Source organism: Marmota marmota, unplaced genomic scaffold (assembly GCF_001458135.2).
Source record: "Marmota marmota marmota unplaced genomic scaffold, marMar, whole genome shotgun sequence".
Lineage (NCBI taxonomy): Eukaryota > Metazoa > Chordata > Mammalia > Rodentia > Sciuridae > Marmota > Marmota marmota.
In genome coordinates, this window is record NW_026000130.1 from 4,747,133 (window position 1) to 4,763,274 (window position 16,142).

The 16,142-nt window shown below is 38.6% G+C and overlaps 1 protein-coding gene and 1 pseudogene across 4 annotated transcripts in view; one reads left to right on the top strand and one right to left on the bottom strand.

Moving 5' to 3' along the window:
- The window catches only part of Coro1c (coronin 1C), a 77,684-nt gene that overhangs the window by 50,341 nt on the left and 11,201 nt on the right, over window positions 1–16,142 (bottom strand). Inside the window, exon 1 of one of the 4 annotated variants that reach the window (XM_015500250.2) lies at window positions 8,147–8,164. The exons of 1 other annotated variant lie outside the window; for it this stretch is intronic. The gene's annotated coding sequence lies outside the window, so the exon portion shown is untranslated. Of the gene's footprint in view, window positions 1–2,281; window positions 2,300–8,100; window positions 8,118–8,146; window positions 8,165–16,142 lie in introns of those variants that run through there. 2 more of the 4 variants (XM_048784989.1, XM_048784988.1) reach the window with 2 other exon arrangements.
- Window positions 11,475–11,609, top strand: LOC125611142 (annotated as a pseudogene).

Consider the following 16,142-nt stretch of genomic DNA (forward strand, 5'->3'; position numbering starts at 1 on the left):
ACTAAAGAATCCCCCCAAAACTAAAGACTGTTAAGGGAATCTAATTTTCAATAATATCAAAAATAAATAAAAAAATTCTGAGCTAATACAATAGGCACAAAGTCCTAGGACATGCTAGGTTCAATTTCAATTGTCCTCTCAGAGAACAGTTCAACCTTGGAGAAGCTACCTGCTCATGAGGCCTCTCAAGTTTAAACTCTTAAAACTGAGTAGGGCCTTTTCTTTGTAACTGTAGCACCATCTCAGTAACAAAAATAGTGAGATGCAGCAATAAGTCATTCATAAAGCAAATCAAAGAAATGTACACAAATTTCAAAATAAACTCATTTAGATAGAAAACAATGCAATGTGGTTTTTACCGAAGCCCTTATAAGATGCAACTTAACATTCTAGCCACATATCTATTAAAACTGGCACAATTCTAGAACAGGATTTATTAAATTAAAAACTGAGATGCCTTTAAAAGACCATGAAGAATAAGTTCAAGGTGCAGTGGCGCACGCCTGTAATCCCAGCAACTCGAGCGGCTGAGGCAGGAGGATCGTGAGTTCAAAGCCAGTATCAGCAACTTAGTGAGGCCCTAAGCAAGTCAGCAATGCCCTGTCTCTAAATAAAATATAAAAAGGGCTGGAGATGTGGCTTGGTGGTTAAGCACCCCTGGGTTCAATCCGTGGTACAAAAAAACCCACAGGCTCAACTATGAGATGTTCTCTCTGGGGATTGGTCAAAACCTCTATCCTAGCCAGGCGCAGGGTTGTATGCCCATAATTCTAGCAATACGGGAGGCAGAGGCAGGAGTATTAAAAATATGATGCCAGCCTGGTTACTTAATAAGACTCTGTCTTAAAAAAAAAAAAAAAAATTAAGGGGCTGGTGGTGTGGTACCTCTGGATTTAATCCTCATTACTACTAAATAAGTAAATGAATCCTCTATCTTAGAAATATGGACAACTGTCTCCCTGCCCAAGTTTCTCAGTAATCCTAAAGACCAAAATAGAGAATTGGATTAGGTATAGATCGTCCAGGAACTATCATAATAAAATTTTAATAAACAAATAAAGCACTGCGTTCAGCTCCAAAAATCTAAGCTGATAACTGATATTCACAATACCTGACGTTTAAGGAAACAAAAAATAATTTTCTTTACATGTTAGGTAAGCCTCTTAACCAGTAAAAATAAGATCTACAGCTACAGTTTAAGGGCTTATTTTTTGTGTCAGAGGAAAGTTTGCTAAAATCACTCTTAAACAAAAAATCTTCATCTTACTGTCAGTTGATAATCTACCTCTAAGAGATTATAAAGGCATGCTTCTTATGGTACTGCTGAGTTACATATAGAAATTTTACCTCATGCACCATACAGGAAATGTGCTGGAAAAAAAAAATTAGATAAGACAGTGTTTATATCATAATGGCATCAAATTAAATATATTTAAAACACCTGAGTAAATATTGTTTGCTATACTTTTCAGCCTACTTCCATCAATTTCATAAAAAAACGAACATAATTTTGACATTTTCCTGTTTATTGAGAAATTATCTGTTTAAAGATTCCAGCAGATGTATTTCTATGGTTCATATGAAAGGAAATGCATCCTGCTAGGAACACATACAGGAAAACCCCTAGGAATAGCAAAATTCTGCTCTGCACATTTGCCCAGACCATTCTAGATTGTCAATTAGTGGAGTGCTCAGTTGGCTTAGAATGTTATCTCAGTCAGCAGCAAACACGGTAAAAGAGACTCCAAAGTGTCCCATTAGGACCAGGGCATGTTCTCTCTAAGCTGCTGCTTTTATGTAAGCACTTTTTAATGCAGAAGCAATCATATGTCTATTTAATAGAAGGTATGTAGGAAAGCAGATAAGTAGATAAATGTTCTAAACCCAGCTATTTAAATGACAATGCCAGGCTGGGGCTGTAGCTCCGTGGTAGGTTGAGTATTTGCCTCGCACTGGGAATGGAGTGCAAGTGAGGCACTGGGTTTGATCTCAGCACCACATCAAATAAATAAATAAATAAGGGTGTTGTAAGGAAAGTCTCCATCACTGCTCTTTTTCAGAATTGTTTCAGCTATTGTAGATCCTTTATATACCTATATGAGTTTTTAGATTCAGCTTTCAGGTTTAATTTCTACAAAACAAAATAAATAAAAGATGAATATTTAAAAGCCTGAAGGAAAAAAATGTGTCCATCTACAACTAAAAACAAAAAGGCAATGCCAACAGTTAAAAATTCCTTTTAAAGAAGGTGGAAATGTAAGCTAGGTGTGATGATACATACTTGTAACAGCTACTCGGAGACAAAGCAGGAGGATCACAAGTTCAAGGCCAGCTTCAACTGATGAGACCCTGTCTCAAAGTGAAAAATAAAAATGGCTGGGGATGTGGTAGAGAACCCCTGTGTTCAATTTTCAGTAGGGACCAAAAATGAAGAAGATACAAATGTAATAATATGTGAGCCTACACAGAATACAGAGCAGACATCCCAAGCAAACATGGGAGGTACTGGGATTAAATATAAAATTCAACATTCATCATTTCTGGATACAAGATGACTGAGCTTTTTCAAATTTGCTTAAACAAAATCCACCACTGACACTCAAAGAATTCTCCTAACAAATCACACATTTTTATGGCATCCAACTCTTTACAGATTCATACATGAGAAATTCCAAGAAAAAATAAGGGGGCTTTATTTACTCTCTTTAGAAGAAGCTATTTTAAAAAGAAGCAAAGACCATATGCAACATTTACTACAAAGCACAGCAAAATGTCAGATACATGAGAGAACTCCTCAAAAACAGCAGCTATGGCTGAAAGAGGCTTGCACTCTGCTGCTGACATGACCTGCTGACCACTTAAGCTGACTGACAACTGCTATGGAAAAGCCTGGGTGTTGGTTCAATTTATCATGACACCAAGAGTGATAAGAAAAAGTGGAGGGAAATTCACACTCATGAAAGCTTCTAAGTAGTTTCATCCCATTATTCAAACAGGTAATAGATAAAATAAAAATGACAAGAATGAGACTTATCCATTATAATGCCTTATTGAATTCAATAATCCAATATAATTGTTTTACTATTTCTAGAAACGAAGAGACAAGAAAATGTAAGTAAGAACTACCATTAAGTGTCCAGGCCCAGGTCTCAAAGAAACCCAGAACAGAGAGGGTTCCAAAGCTCATCAATTCCAGGCTCCTCATTTTTCAGCCCAGAGACATTACGTGACTAGCCCAAGGGGAAAGAACTTTTCAAAGAGAAACAGTGACCTTGAACCACCAAGAACTAGGCAGTTCAACTTCTCACCCCATGAAATTCTGTTCTTTTCAAAATTAAAACCCCATCACACACACAACTCACCTCCCCCCAGTGGGTCGATAGTGGTACTCAGAGCTCCTTCAGGGGGATGCCACCTCAACAGCCCACAGTCCCACTTGGCTGGTTTGTACAATTTTAAAATATGAAATCTTAATTTGCCTACATTTTATAAATGTGAGTAAAAATGGAAAAATAAAAATACAGAAACTGGCTACAAAAATTCAAGTATAGGGCTGGGGATGTGGCTCAAGCGGTAGCGCACTCGCCTGGCACGCGTGCGGCCTGGGTTTGATCCTCAGCACCACATACAAACAAAGATGTTGTGTCTGCCGAAAACTAAAAAATAAATATTAAAAAATTCTCTCTCTCTCTCTCTCTCTCAAAAAAAAAATTCAAATATACTGAGACAAATGAGAAAAAATTTATTTTTTTAGTTGTAGGTGGACACAATACCTTTATTTTATTTTTATGTGGTGCTGAGGATCCAACCCAGTGCCTGATACATGCTAGGCAAGCACTCTTTCCTCTGAGCCAGAAAAGAATTCATACATTTTACAATCAGTACTTTTTAGAGACTTTTTTTTTTTGGAGGTGGTGCTAGGGATCAAAGGCCTCATCTCTAGATAACCATTCTACCACTGAGCTCTCCATTCCCACCCATATTGCTACTACTCACTTTAGGAACTTCTTACAAAGAGAAATTAGAGACTATCTAACAAAAAACATAAACCCTCACTGATAATTAAGAGTAGAACATGGAACTACAAAAATAACTGCTGAAAATTATGTCTGATAAGAAATGAAATGAGCACAAACAGCAACACATGACAATCCTGATGACTAAAATCCACTCTCTCATACCTAGATTAAAGACCCTTTTGTTTTTAAACTAAAAGATACCATAATTGGTCCTGTAACTCACCTAAAGTAATAGGAATGATAAGACAAATTTTGCAATTATTAAAACATGAGATGCTAAGACCTTAGGAGACATCTCTAGCTCTTTAATGCCAGAAATATATATATATATATATATATATATATTTTTTTTTTTTATTACAAAGAAAATGTGCAAAGATGACATGTTTATGATATGTCACATTTCCCAGTCTTCTGCTCACCACCAGCAACTTTATAAACATAACTACTTCCTCCCATCCCTGAAGCTTTGAAGAAGGACTGCTGAAGAAACCTCCATCTCAAAGCCCCAGAGAGCACTATGGCACCACAGAAAACCATCTGAGGCTGCAGCTGACTCCCTAAGGTGCACACAGGAGACAGACTCTGCATCTCTCCAAAGAGCAGGAGACAATTCAAAGAGCCAGATTAACCCCAAGAGTTCTCAAGCCAAATGAAGAACTCTTACAGACACGAGTGACCCAGCAATCTCACTTAAAAACTAATCCATGAGTGTTTTGAAATACTCTTGCTACACTGATGACCTACTTTTCTTATCAAAAACAGGTTAAAAAAAAAAAGACACACACAACACTGTGAGACTGTCCAAACTTGCTAAGTCTGTTTTCCACTAGTCAGATGGGGTTTCTCTTAGAATAAAATTTTAATAATTCTCTGGCAATCCTCTTACACTAGGAAATGAAATGACTGGACTCTCAATCTTTAAAAAATAAAAATTTTTAAAAAGACATTTTTATGAAAACCCTCAAAAGGCCAGTCATAGGCAAAACTAGCAATGTCCCCCCCCAAAAAAAACAGAAAAAAAAAATCACCTTCTATTAAGAATTTCAGTCATCGTCTTTTTCTTTTTTAATATTTTATTTTTTTAGTTGTAGGTGGACACAATACCTTTATTTTATTTTTATGTGGTGTTGAGGATCAAACCCAGGGCCTCACACGTGCTAGGTGAGCGCTCTGCCACTGAGCCACAACCCCAGCCCTTCAGTCATCTTAATACTCCATATCCTGGGCAAGTAGGAATTAAATAGATTAAATGAACATACACAATGTTTCAGAGAAATGGTACAGGAAAGCAGGAAAAGTGCTGGCTTGGTTGTATTAAACACAAGTTTATCCTGACACTGTTACCTACCCACCTATAATCACCCTAGTCCTCAAATTGCTGGTTCCTTCAACTCTGAAAGGGGAGAACTAAAATAAGGTTTAGGGTCCTACAACAATATTAAGCTTAGGCATCTATAGATATTTCTTCTTTCACCAGAACTGTTATGGTTTAGATCCAAAATGTACCCTAATGGCAATGTGCTAAAGGCTTGGTCACCTGCCAGTAGCGCCTGCTCCTGGGAAGCAGTACAACCTTTAGGTGGTAGTGTCTAGTGGAAGGAAGTGATCACTGGGGCAGACTCTTGAAGGGGATGCTAGGACCCAGACCCCTTCTCAGCTGTCATGAAGTCAGCAGCTTTGCTCCACCATGCACTCCCCACTGACATGTTCTGCCTCACCACAGGCACACAGGCCCAGGGCCAAGAAATGAAATAAATCCTTCTGCATCATAAGCTAAGTATCTCAGGTATTTTGTCACAGTGATGGAAAACGGACTGATATAGGGACTAACATAATCCACATACCCCTAATAAAACACACACACTGAGAACCAAATTAATTACTCACATCCACAGGGTTATACAAATAACACATATACTCAGATGTAATGAGGAATAGATTCTTAATTCTACTCATTCATTTATTTGACAACTGTATTAAGCTCTGACCATGTGCCTGGCACCAAACTAGACAATACAGACACAACTGTGAACAGGCAAGCAGTTCTGGCCCCTACTCTCATGGCGCTCCCAGTCAGTGGAGAAACACCATTATCAAGTATTCACACAAATGTCAATGTGCTGCTGAAACAAGTTTTGGGATGAAGAAGTACACAAGGGATCAGAACCAAAAATCAGGGGAACAGAATTAGCTCAGAGAAGTGATACTTAAGATGAAAACAAAGAATGAGTAGAAGTTAATTGGTCAAGTGGAGTGTGGTGGTGCATGCCTGGAAGCTGAGGCAGGAGGACTGCAAATTTGAGGCAGCCTCACAACTTAGGGAGTCCATAATCAATTTAGTGAGACCCTGTCTCAAAATAAAAAATATAAAAGGGCTGGGATGTGGCTTAGTGGTTAAGAGCCCCTGGGTTCAATCCCTAGTACAAAATTTTAAAAAGTTAATTGGCCAAAAAGAGTCTTTATCAAGAGCAAACACTAGCTGACGGTAGTGCTGCACACCTATAATCCCAGCTACAACAGAGGCTGAGGCAAAAAAGATTGTAAGTTTGAGGCCAGCCTGACAACTTAGCAAGATCATGTCTCAAAATAAAAGGAGCTAGGGATTTAGCTCAGTGACAGACAGCTTGCCTAACATGCACAAGTCCCTGGATTCAACCCCCAATATTGGAAGGGGGCAGGTGCGGGGCAGTGAGGGTGGGGGGGAAGCAAGCACACTACTCAGAACCTGGACTACTAAACAAAGCCTAGAAGAGGCTGTAACCCCAATGACGAAGATGGGCAAGGCTGGGAAGTCAGTCATACTGGATCACACAGGGTCCTCTAGGCCATGTTTGGATCTTATTTTTACCTGCAAAATGTTGGAAGCCATAGAAAATTGTTTAAATGTGAGTGGCAGAATCAGATTTACATTTAAAAAGTCTCTTCAAAAGCAAGTACAGAATGGATGTGTAGGTTGGGAGCCTCTAAAAGGATTCTGGAAAGTCAGTGCACTCATCCAGGCCATAAGTGACAGTCCTGATGGAAACAGAGACAAATAGATGGAATCAAAAGACTTGACATCAACTGAATTTAAAACTGTTTTAGATATGAGGACACAACAACAGAAGCATTAAATTTTGACTTGTGCAAGATGGTGGTAGTGCTTTCCCTGAGCTCTTTGGTGTTAAAGAAAACTTACCACCTCTTAGCAGCAGCTCCAAAGAGCCTTCTCATTACAAGTAGGGCATCCAAAAAGAGTAAAATCAAAGTAAAAATGTTTTTAAATATATATATTTATATATATATATATAATCCCAGCAATTTAGGAGGCTAAGGCAGAAAGATCACAAATTTGAGGCCAGCCTCAGTAACTTAGTGAGACCCTCAGCAATTTAGCAAGATACTGTCTCAAAATTAAATTAAAAAGGAACAGGGATGAAGCTCAGTGGTAAAGTGTCCCTGAGTTAAATCCCCCAGTACCACAAAATAAAGTTACCTTTTCAGATTAAAAACTGGATCCAGGGCTGGGGAGGTGGCTCAAGTGGTCGAATGCCCCTGAGTTCAATCCTCAGCACCCCCACCCCAAAAAAACTACATAGCCTGACGTAGTGGGGCACATCTGTAATCCCAGCAACTCAGAAGGCTGAGGCAGAAGGATCACAAGTTTGAGGTCAGCCTCGGCAACTCTGTCAGACCCTGTCTCAAAAAATACATATATGATGGGCTGAGAACATAGCTCAGTTGTAGAATGCCCCTGGATTCAATCCCCAGTATAGGAAAATAACAAAAACATACATTTATGGTTTGTAATACTCTCTAAAAACTGCCAGAAATAACACACATAACAATGAACAATTCATTTTGTTACCGTTTATAATATCACTAATACCATATGAACCAAAACTTATAGATTTTCAAATTTAAATACATGTAAGTGAACTCTTAAGTGATGAGGTCATTTAACCAATGAAATAGTACAGAATTCATCCTGTAACTTATTCAGTCTTTGTCAGATTCTCAAGTAAAATAAATCTCAAGCAAATTAAATACTAGGGGCTCCAGGAGTCCCCATAGTGCCCTAAGAACTGCCCTATGATACCTTTGGGGCTGGGCCAGAAGCCCTCACATGTTCACCGTAAACAAACCTCTACAACCTCCTCCAGGGACAATGTGACGTAATGACATTTTCTAGGCAGTCAGTGTGTCAAAGGATGAGAACTAAAGGAGAAAGACAATTAAGGGAAAATCAGTTTTTTAATGGCTATCTCGACTCCAAGTCTTCATCTTGATATAAACTATGATTCTTACAATATCTATTTTGACAGATTTTTTTCAGATGAAAACAAGCCTCCGCTAGGAAGGTACCTGTTTCTTTAAAAAAAAAAAAATGTGGCACATATACACAATGGAATATTACTCAGCACTAAAAAATAATAATATCATGGCATCTGCAGGGAAATGGATGGCATTAGAGCAGATTATGCTAGTGAAGTTATTAGTCAATCCCAAAAAAACAAATGTCGAATGTCTTCTCTGATATAAGGGGGGGTGACTCAAAATGGGGAAGAGAGGAAGAACATGGGAAGAAGATTACCTCTACATAGGGAAGAGGGGTGGGAGGGAGAAAGAGAATTGCATGGATGGTGGAAGGAGACCCTCATTGTTATACAAAATACACGTATAAAGATGTGAGGGAAAAAAAAAAAAAAGAATAGCGCTACCCTAGATTAGGTAGAGAGAAGTGATGGGAGGGGAGGGGAGGGGTTGGGGAGATAGGAAGGATAGTAGAATGAAACAGACATTATTATTACTGTGTGTATATATATGAATGCATGACCAGTCATTCTGCAACCTGTATACTCAGAAAAATGAGACACTGTATCCCATGTGATTCAAATGTATGATATGTCAAGGTCATTGTACTGTCACGTGTAACTAATTAAAACAAATTTTTAAAAAACTTCTTTTTAAAGTCAAACTTGCTAACCAGTGCTACAAAACAGGGCCAAAAGAACCCCACGCTGCCACTATAAGTAAATTTGCAATAAAGCACCAAAATGTATAGTCACTGTGCTTTTCATTAGAATGTTTCAATAAATTAAGGTATCCTGGAAGACTGGTGTGGTAGCACATTTCGACAAAGAAGATATACAAATGTTCAATAAGCATGTGAAAATAAAAGTCATCACTAGTCATTTCAAATACAAAAATCAAAACCGCAATGAGGAACCACTTCACACCACCAGAATGGTGAAAATCAAAAGACAGAAAATAACAAGGGTGGAAAGAATATAAAAAAATTAGAACACTTTAACATCGTTAGTGGGAATGTAAAATGATGCAGCTGCTTTGAAAAATGGCAGTTTCTCAAACACAGAACTACAGTTTGGCGTGGTGGCATATACCTATAGTCCCAGCAATCAGGAGGCTGAGGCACGTCAGAGGCCATGCCACTGGCCAGTCTCAGCAACTTAACAAAACCCTGCCTCAAAATGTTTAAAAAGTCGGGCACAGTGGCTCAGAGTTGTAACCAAGCAAGTTGGGAGGCTGAGGCAGAAAGACCACAAGTTTACAGCCAGCCTCAGCAACGCAGCAAGGCCCACGACAACACAATATAAAAATTATTAAAAAGGGCTGGGGGGCGCTGGAGGTGTAGCTCACTTGGTAGAGTACTTGTCTCGCAAGCACAAGGCCATGGGTTCAATCCCCAGCACCAAAAAAAAAAGGCTGGTGGGCTGGGGCTGGGGCTCAGTGGCAGAGCACTTGCTTGCATGCGTGAGGCCCTGGGTTCCATTCTCAGAACCACATACAAATAAACTAGGGTCAACCTCCAGCATTGCAAAAACAAATAAAATATACGTACGGGCTGGGGCTGGGGCTGAGCCGTAGAGCACTCGCCTAGCATGTGCCAGGCACTGGGTTTGATCGTAGCACCACATAAAAATAAATAAAAATAAAGGTATTGTGTACAACTACAACTAAAAAAAAAATTTAATTGTAATTGTCATTTTTAAATATGCTAACAAAGTGTTTGTGTGTATATGTACGTATATCTTTTTTTAAAGTATTTTTTGTCATAATTTAATAAACGTTTACAATTAATATTCCTTCTACACCCACAGAAAATTACTTCTTTATTCATTTTACCTTCTACAAAAATAGGAACATTGATAGTCTCTATAACAAGTATAGCATGCAAAAGTGAAATTTAATTATTCAACTAACATTTATTGAGCACCAACTGTGCACCAGGTAGGATGCTAGGAACTGGAAGCACAAAAAAATATATATAAAGATATCTTTGGGCTGGGGCTATAGCTCAGCGGTAGAGAGCTCATCCAGCACGAGCGGGGGGCCCTGGGTTCGATCCTCAGCGCCACATAAAAATAAATAAATAAAGGCATTGTGTCCAACTACAACTAAAAAATAAACATTAAAAAAAAAAGATATCTGGGGCTGGGGATGTGGCTCAAGTGGTAGCACACTGCCCTGGCATGCTTGAGGCACTGGGTTCGATCCTCAGCACCACATAAAAATAAATATATTGTGTCCACCTAAAACAAAAAAAACATTTAAAAAATAAATAAATAAATAAAAGATATCTTTGACTTTAAGGAACATAAAACATAGCAGTACTGGTATTCACACTCACAAACTAGAAAATAACTATTCACACTTCACTTATTGTTAATTTCTACTCATTTAATCCAAAAACTAATTAGTACTGACATAGAAATCATCAACAATTCTATCTACCGCTGTTAACTCCATATCCAAACTATATTTACACCTTACTCAAACATATCCCATAACTGTATATCCTATTATCACAACATTCCACAGCCTGGGCCTTCCTGCCCACTCATCTTGCACTGTTCTTTCCCAATTACGCCTGTTCTAAGTCAGCCAGGTACTATTAGGCACACCATAAGGTGTGCTCTCAGATCCTACAGACAATGACTCTCCAACACCTGTCCCCTGGATTCCAACAGGACTCAGTCCATACCAAAGAAATCAGCATCAAAGAGCTATCCATGGGGTCAGGCATGTAGCTCAGCAGCAAAGTGTCTGCCTAGCACACACAAGGATCTAGATTCAGACCCCAACACCACAAAAAAAAAAAAAAAGAAGAAGAACTGATGGCTAGAGGAAGCTTGTCATATATTTTCCGACCTTTAACACATTCTTTAAGTAAATCAAGCTGGATGCAGTATCACAAGCCTATAACCCAGCTACTAGGAAGGCTGAAGCAGGAGGACAGCAAATGAGGTCAGTCCTTGGCGCTTAGCAAGACTATACCTCAAAATATAATAAAATAAAATAAAAGGAGATAATGATGTAGCTCACTGGTAGAGCACTTGCCTCACATGTACGGGTCCTGGATTCTATCCCTAATACCACAAAAATAAATAAATAAATAAATGTAAAGCAAAACATTAAGCTTGCAAACTTTAGTGAAGCTAAGGCATCCTGGGCAATTCAGTGAGACTCTGTCTCAAAATCAAATGGACAAAGACTTACATAGACAAGTTCAAAAAATAAATCCTCTTTTGCAACCCAGAACTCTGTTGTTCAGTATGAGTTCTGACACATATAAGCAGGAATATTATACTAAGAAAAAAACAATCAAATGAAAATACCCGGGGATGAGGTCAGTGGTAGAGCACCCCTAGGTTCAATCCCCAGAACTGAAAACCTTCAAAATTCAAAAAAAGAATTATTGGAAGCCAAGTAATCCAAACTCTTCACAGAGGCAATAACAAGAGATATTATTATTATTATTATTATTATTATTATTAATTTATTTATTTCCTAATGGTTTGATGGTTTGACAAAAGTGACTTTTGGGTAAGAGTTGATAAAAGAACAATACAAAGAGACCAGGGCCACTGTAAGCTGATCTAACTTACAATCTCCACCTTACCTTGATCCACTTCCCAAAGGTCACAGAAACAAGCCAATTTGCCTTTCAAGCCATGGTTCCCAAATGAAAAAAAAGGGGGGGGGGGAGAATTGTGCTAAAAACTTTATCAGATTCACTTCTTTAATTATTTTATTTATATATATATATATATATTGTGTGTGTGTGTGTGTGTGTGTGTGTATAGAGGGATCAAATCTAGAGCTTGTGCATGCTAGGTACAGATTCATCACTCTTTCAGAGGTTAACCAGAAGAATTTTTCAAAAGCAGTCAGGGCTTCTTCCTGATTCCAGTATCCTGCCTGAGCTTGGTCTGACCAGACACGCCTTTCCTCAACTCTCCCCTTGAAACCTTGTTATACTGACTAACTACAAAAGGTTCAGAGAGACACTTCATCAGTGAGGAAGCCCTTTTAAAAAATATTAATATTGTACCTCTAAAAGAGTTAAAGATATGAGTGAAACCACACGAAGCCCACTGTCCTAATATTATACAGCTGTGATCATCTAGTAATAACTGTGATCATCTATGAATACATTAGTGGAAATGAATTTGAGTCATTTGCTTGGATACAACCACTTAAAAATCAGTCAGACCCAGGGAGAAGGAGCTTCAAAAATAGAAATGAAGGAATACAAGTTCACATGAAGCCTCTGAATACTGCCTGGCCTACAGGCAGGGATGCATGCCATCTGGGGGTGGAACAAGGTTCCTTACTTCTCTTTAACAAGACTCTCAGCTCAAGCTCAAGATCTAGAACTCCACTATCACCAAAAACAATTTAAAAGCTGTTCTGTTAGTTAAACAGATTCTTTCAGTCTAGGCTGGGAGCCCACACTTATAATGCTGAATCTATACAAAAAAAACACCATGTGTGTTCCAAATAACTGAGTTAGTCTCTGGAACACAATCCAGTCCCGAGTTGGGGACTGAATGTATACACTGCCTTTAAAATACACTGCGTCTGGGATCTCAGTCATTCACTTTCAGAGAACCACACAAGGCAGCTACCCTTTGCAGGAACAAAAGACCATTAGTTTCACCTGACAACGTAGTTCAGCCCATCGATTCAAGACATCTCTACACTGCATAAAATTAAACTGGCATCTTGGGAAGGGGAAAAAGGCTTCCAATTTACCTTTTCCTGCAGTAGCACTATAAAGCAGTAGTGGCCCACATAAGAGGGAGCCTAAAGGACAGTTACTCTACTTCTAAAATAGACAACACTATCTTATTAAAATCACCCCAAAGAGCTGCGGTCAGCCCTCACTGGCTCTAGTCTCTCTCGTTTGCCAAGAAAAACTAGGATGACAATGTTAAGCTAAAGATACTACTAACCACAAAGCTAATTCACCATCTAGCTTGTAAAGTGACTCGTCTCCTAATAAATCCCTCTGCTTAAAAGAGATGACAGCTCAAGTTAACATGTGTTCCTCAGTCACCACTCAGACAGCATGTGAGCTTTCACATTAAGAAGTTAGTCTTGATTCTTTAAGTTCCTAAGAATGAAAGGAATTCGAATCTTTAACTAGGAAAGAATGCTTGACCCTTATGAAAAGGAATTTAAGTATCTTTCATGTGAAATAAGCAAATAATGGTGATTAAACATTTGTTATATGGAGGGAGTACTTGTGAATTTTGTCAAGCATACCAAGAGTGGAAAATACACCCTAAAGGCTTCACTCTCCAACACTTCCTTCCTCCTCATGTGTGACTACTATGGCTTCTCAGGAAACTATAAAACTATAGCTTTTTTTCATCCAGGATTAAGACCTTAGCAGTTGTTGGCATGTGAGACCCATGCTCAATTCCATAATGGGGCAAGAAAGACTCTTACAAACTACCATGTGACCAGACTTGCAGTCTATCCTGGTTCCCCAGAAATAGAACCACCATACTGTGAAACAATGATCAATTCTGCTAATCCTAAATGGTTATCTTCATGCTTGTTAACATCTGTGTCATTTTAGCCAGGCGCCGTGGGGCACACCTATTATCCCAGCAGCTCAGGAGGCTGAGGCAGGAGGATTCCGAGTTCAAAGCCAGCCTCAGCAATTTAGCAAGGCACTAAGCAACTCAGTGAGACCCTGTCTCTAAATAAAATATTTTTTAAAAGGCTGAGGATATGGCTCAGTGGTTATGCTCCTCTGAGTTGAATTCCTGGTACAAAAAAAAAAAAAAAATCTTTGTAATTTCAGTATTGGACTTGCTTGTATTGTTCCTGTTCAAACTTAGCATTTTCATATACAGTTAACCTAATGCAGAATTTCCTGACAAGATACAAAACAAAGGTACCTTTGCAACATTAATTGGCCTCTGAAACACCCAAGACAAATCCTTATAATCACTGCTTATTTATTAATGGTCAAATTATAAGACTGAGGAAATAAAATAGTTAATAGTATTTTATTAAAACACCAGGAACGGTGGCATGACCTATAGTCCCAGCTACTTGGGAGGCTGAGGCTAAAGGATTGCTTGAGCCCAGGAGTTCCGTACCAGACTGGGCAACACAGCAAGACGCCATCCCCTGCAGGCCCCTGCAAAATTACATAAGTACTAGCAAGGAACCTTATATTACTAGGAAATCAAGTCTGCCAAAGGCTTATCCAAGAGATTCCCTACATTTAAGTTTCTCAAAAATACACCTAAAAATCCTTTTGAAAACCTAGAACCCTCTTCATAGCTTAATATATGTGCAACCTAAAAAAGTGGGTCAAAATATTACAGATATTTGCTACCAACTGTGATGAAGAAATAAAAAAATAAGCCCTGTAAGTAGTCTCAAGTCTGGCAAGAGACCATGGCAAAAGGTTAAGAGAACAGAATAGAACTGTGACACTGGGTCAAAGACTAAAGGCATGACTGAGTCACATTGTAAAAATGAAAAAATAAAAAAATTTTTGTAAACTCCACACTATCCAACAAATCCATCCTACCAATAAGGGAAATGAATTCATGTTAATATGGAAGGAGACTGAGGGGTGAGGAAGGAAGGGACAATTTGGTTTCCAATCTTGGGCAAGTCTGTCAAACTCCTGTAACCATAGACCCCTGTCTGTAAAACCAGGAGTCAACCAGCACAGCATTCCCTTCTCTGGCTGTGAGTCAGAGTCACTAGGGACCTCAAGCCCAAGCTCTGGCAGCTGTCCTCACAAAGGCCCACAGCTGATCCTCACAAGCAGCTAAGAATGAGGACTTCTGGACCTGGGAAATAATCTCCCAAGTTTCCTTAAAAAGATATATTCTTTTAAAAAGTGGTGAGATTGTGAGATACTGGTGCTAAATATAATCCATTATTTGTAATTTTAAAAAATTAGATAATTACATGACAAAGGGAAAAATAAATGTGTATTATGAAATTACTGCTTTAAATCACACAATATATAAGCCTCCTGGCTTCCATTTATAATCCAGTTTCTCTCTCAATCTGATCATTTCATTATTTTGACCTCATTTCTCATTACCACAGCAAACAAAAGGAACCTGTTTTTATTATTAATTTAAGATGCAAATGACTGGCCTAATTTAACATCTCATGGAACTATGGGGGCTTCCCACACAGAATGTTACACTTTCTCACAATAAACTGCCAGTCACTTTATAACCAGATAAGCACATCTAGACAGCTGTGCAATCTCCTTCCAAACTCTAAAAAGATCAAACTTCTGCCAGTAATTAAACCTCTTTCCTTAAACTAGATGGACAGGCAGGCAGGCGGGATGAATGCAAGCACAAGGCCTGAATAAGGGAAGATGTTTTGAATAGACATTTCCAATTCAGACAGACGTAAAAACACTGCTTCATTTTTATCACTACTTTACCCACCTAAAATTAGACATTTTCCCCCCCTCTTCAGTGATTCAACTTTGATTCAAAGTCTAAATTTTCAGGTGGGAGGGGAATTCACACCTTAACAGCTTAACATCAGAAATAAAACATTAAACTTCTCCTATTTGATTCTCCACAATTCCATTCCTTAACAAATATTTAAGAGTGAGGACCAGCAGGGCAGTGCACATGTCTATAATCCCAATAGCTCAGGGACCTGAGGCAGGAGGATCACAAGTTCAAAGCCAGCTTCAGCAAAAGCAAGGCAGATAAACAACTCAGTGACACCCTTTCTCTAAATAAAATATAAAATAGGGCTGGGGATATAGCTCAATGGTCAAGTGTGCCCCTGAGTTCAATCCCCAATACCAAAAAAAAAAAAAAAAGA